The sequence below is a fragment of the Hordeum vulgare genome, chromosome 6H, assembly GCF_904849725.1.
Source record: "Hordeum vulgare subsp. vulgare chromosome 6H, MorexV3_pseudomolecules_assembly, whole genome shotgun sequence".
Classification (NCBI taxonomy): Eukaryota; Viridiplantae; Streptophyta; class Magnoliopsida; order Poales; family Poaceae; genus Hordeum; species Hordeum vulgare.
The window spans coordinates 103,004,471-103,008,679 of record NC_058523.1 but is presented as its reverse complement, the minus strand read 5'-3'; positions in this window follow the sequence as shown (position 1 = coordinate 103,008,679).

Sequence of the window (4,209 nt, the reverse complement as noted above, 5' to 3'; positions counted from 1 at the left end):
CAGCAGAAAGAATCAACTCAAAAGCTCTTACAGAAAAAAAATGAAAATTATTTTCGTGAGCAGAAAGTTTATGTCTTTTCCAGCATGACCATGACCAAACGATCATCCCCAAGATTAATCATAACAGTTTTACTTGGCACAAACGGAAAAGAAACACAAAAAACACAATCATAATAGAATTATGAAAGTGTGGAAAACACAAAACAGAAAGAAAAATGATAGATTCGTTGGGTCGCCTCCCAAGAAGCGCTATTGTTTAACGCCCTTAGGTAGGCAAAAGGTGATGGAATCACGTATAGTCATCTTTGGTGCTCAAACCATAAGTAGCCCTCATCATAGCTTCGTAAGGCAATCTTATTTTCTTTCTAGGAAAATGCCCCATGCCCTTCTTTAGAGGAAATTGAAATCTAATATTCCCTTCCTTCATATTGATGATAGCACCAATAGTCCTTAGGAAAGGTCTACCAAGAATAATGGGACATGAAGGATTGCAATCTATGTCAAGGAGAATGAAATCCACGTATACATAGTTCTTATTTGCAACAATAAGAACATCATCGATCCTTCCCATGGGTTTCTTGACAGTAGAATCCGCAATATGCAAATTAAGAGAACAATCTTCAATCTCATGAAAACCAAGAATATCACATAAAGACTTTGGAATCGCGGAAACACTAGCACCCAAATCACAGAAAGCATTGCATTCATAGTTTTTGATTTTGATTTTGATAGTAGGTTCCCACTCATCATGAAGTTTTCTAGGTATAGAGACTTCTAATTCGAGCTTCTCTTCAAGAGATTTCATCATAGCATCTACGATATGAGCGGTAAAGGCTTTGCTTTGGCTATAAGCATGTGGAGAGTTTGAATGGATTGCATAAAAGAAATGCATTCAAACAAGGAGCAACTATCATAATTGAATTCCTTGAAATCCAAAGTGGGAGTTTCATTACTACCCAATATTTTGATTTCTTCTACTCCACTCTCCACACCTTTATCATCAAGATAGGTGGACTCCGAATCATTGGGGCGTTTTTCAACCAAAGTAGATTCATATCCAGCCCCTTCATCAATAGGTTTGACACGCGAAAACAAAGATTCAAGAGGAGTCACACCAAGAACTTTAAGATCTTCGTGATTTGCATCACTAGAACGCACCCTTTTAAACTATTCATGCCTAGCGCGAATTTGGGCGGTTCTTTCTTTGCTCTCATTCATGGAGACACGCATAGATTTTAAAGTTTCATCCAAGTTGACCTTGGGAGGAGCACATCTAACTTTCAAAGCATCAATATCACAAGACATCCTATCAACGCTCTTAGCCAAATCGTCTATTTTGAGTAGTTTTTCCTCTATGGACGCATTGAAAATCTTTTGAGAGTTGATGAACTCTTTGATATTACTCTCTAAATCAGAGGGTAATTTATTGTGATTTCCATAAATGTTGTTGTAGGAATTGCCATAATTGTTAGAGGAGTTACTAGGAAAAGGCCTAGGAACATAGTTTCCTCTAAAAGCATTGTTGTTGCCAAAATTATTCCTACCAACAAAATTAACGTCCAAACTAGCGTTGCTACTCTCAATCAAGGAAGATAGTGGCATGTCATTAGTATCTAAAGGAACATTTCTACTAGAAACCGAATACATCAACTCGTCCATCTTAGCACTAAGCGAGTTAATTTCTTCTATAGCGTGTACCTTTTTGCTAGCAGGTGAACTTTCAGTGAGCCACTGAGAGTAGTTGGTCATGATATTGTCTAGGAGTTTTGTAGCGTCTCCTAACGTGATTTCCATGAACGTTCCACCTGAGGCGGAGTCCAAGATATTGCGAGAAGCAAAATTCAAACCAGCATAAAAGATTTGTATAATCATCCATAAACTCAAGCCATGAGCGAGACAATTTCTAATCATTAACTTCATCCTCTCCCAAGATTGTGCAACGTGTTCATGATCAAGTTGCTTAAATTTCATGATATCGTTACGTAGGGAGATAATCTTAGCCGGCGGAAAATACTTGGATATGTAAGCATCTTTGCACTTATCCCAAGAATCGATACTATTTTTAGGCAAAGAAGAAAACCAAGTTTTTGCGCGATCTCGAAACGAGAAAGGAAAAAAGCTTCAATTTAATCACGTCATTATCCACATCTCTTTTCTTTTGCATATCGCAAAGTTCAATGAAGGTATTGAGATGGGATGCGACATCTTCTCTAGCAAGGCCAGAGAATTGCTCTGTCATAACAAGATTCAGCAAGACAGCATTGATTTCATACGATTCCGCACTAGTGGCGGGAGCAATCGGAGTACTAATAAAATCATTATTATTGGTACTCGAGAAGTCGCAAAGTTTGGTGTTTTCAGCCATGATGACTTCAACAAACCCGCAAGAACACAAGCAAGCAAGAAAACTGGCAACGAAAAACGACAAAAAGGCAAAAGAAAACGGCAAATGAGAAAGGCAAATGAAAACGGCAAATGTGAAGTGGGGGAGAGGAAAACGAGAGGCAACAGGCCAAAAAAAGTAAATGCAAGAGATGAGTTTGTGACACCTAATTGGATAGATCTTGACTTGATCTCTCCTCGGCAAGGATCCTCCTCCCCGGCATCGGCGCCAGAAATCCTTCTGCTACTGCGACAACAGACCTTCCCTGGCAATGGCGCCAGGAATCCTTTTGTCACGGGCTACGCCTATAGGGACTTCCTTGGAAAATATGCAAAGGATTTCCCCGCGGCCTTGGAGCCTTGCGTTGGTGTTCCCTTGAAGAGGAAAGGGTAATGTAGCACAGCGGCGGTAAGTATTTCCCTAAGTTTGAGAACCAAGGTATCGATCCAGTGGGAGAATCGTGTCGAGTCTCAAGTACCTGCACGAACACAAAGAGCTTGCACCCAACGCTATGAAGGGGTTGTCAATCCCTTATAGATTGTTTGCAAAGTGAGAACTGAAAGCAAAAAAGTAAACAAAGCAAAGTAAAAGCAAAAGTGGAGACGATAGTTGTGATTAGACCCGAGGGCCGTAGTGTTCACTAGTGGCTTCTCTCATGAAAGCAAGTAGACGGTGGTTGAACGAATTACTGTCGAGCAATTGATAGTACCGCGCAATGTTGTGACGTCATCTATGGCAATGATTATATCTATAGGCATCACGTCCAAAACAAGTAGACCGATACTTTCTTCATCTACTACTATTACTCCACACGTTGACCGCTATCTAGCATGCATCTAGTGTATTAAGTTCATAAGAACAGAGTAACGCCTTAAGCAAGATGACATGATGTAGATGGACAATCTCATATCTACGATAAAAGCCCATCTTGGTACCCTTGATGGCAACAACACGATTCGTGCCTTGCTGCCCCTTCTGTCAGTGGGAAAGGTCACCACGTGGTATGAACCCAAAACCAAGCACTTCTCCCATTGCAAGAATCATAGATCTAGTTGGCCAAACAAAACCCAAGACTCGGAGAGACTTACAAGGATATCAAATCATGCATATAAGAAATCATCAAAGACTCAAATATAATTCATAGATAATCTGATCACAAATCCACAATTCATCGAATCTCGACAAACACACCGCCAAAGAGGATTACATCGAATAGATCTCCATGAAGATCATGGAGAACTTTGTATTGAAGATTTAAGAGAGAGAAGAAGCCATCTAGCTACTAACTACAGACCCGTAGGTCTGAAGTGGACTACTCACGAGTCATTGGAGAGGTGATGATGTTGATGTAGAAGCCCTCCAACTCCAAAGTCCCCTCCGGTAGGGCACCGGGAAGGGTCTCGAGATGAGATCTCGCGGAAACGGAAGCTTGCGACGGCGGAAAACTGTTTTCGTGGATGCCCTGATTTTTTCTGGAATTTAGGGAATATATAGGCGAAAGAGCTAGGGCAGGGGAGCGCCAGGGAGGCCACAAGCCTGGTAGCCGCCGGCCCTCTGGTGGCGGGTACAGGGCTTGTGGGCCCCTTGTAGCTCTCTTGCCTTGGCCCTCCAGTCCCCCGATCTTCTTCTGTTCTCGAAAAATTTATTTCGGAGATTTTATTCCATTTGGACTCCGTTCCAAAATCGGATCTGAAAAGAGTCAAAAACACAGAAAAGTTCCATTTGGCACTGAATTAATAAGTTAGTCCCAAAAAAGATATAAAAGGTACATAAAACATCCAAAGTTGACAAGATAACAGTATGAAACCATCAAAAATTATAGATAC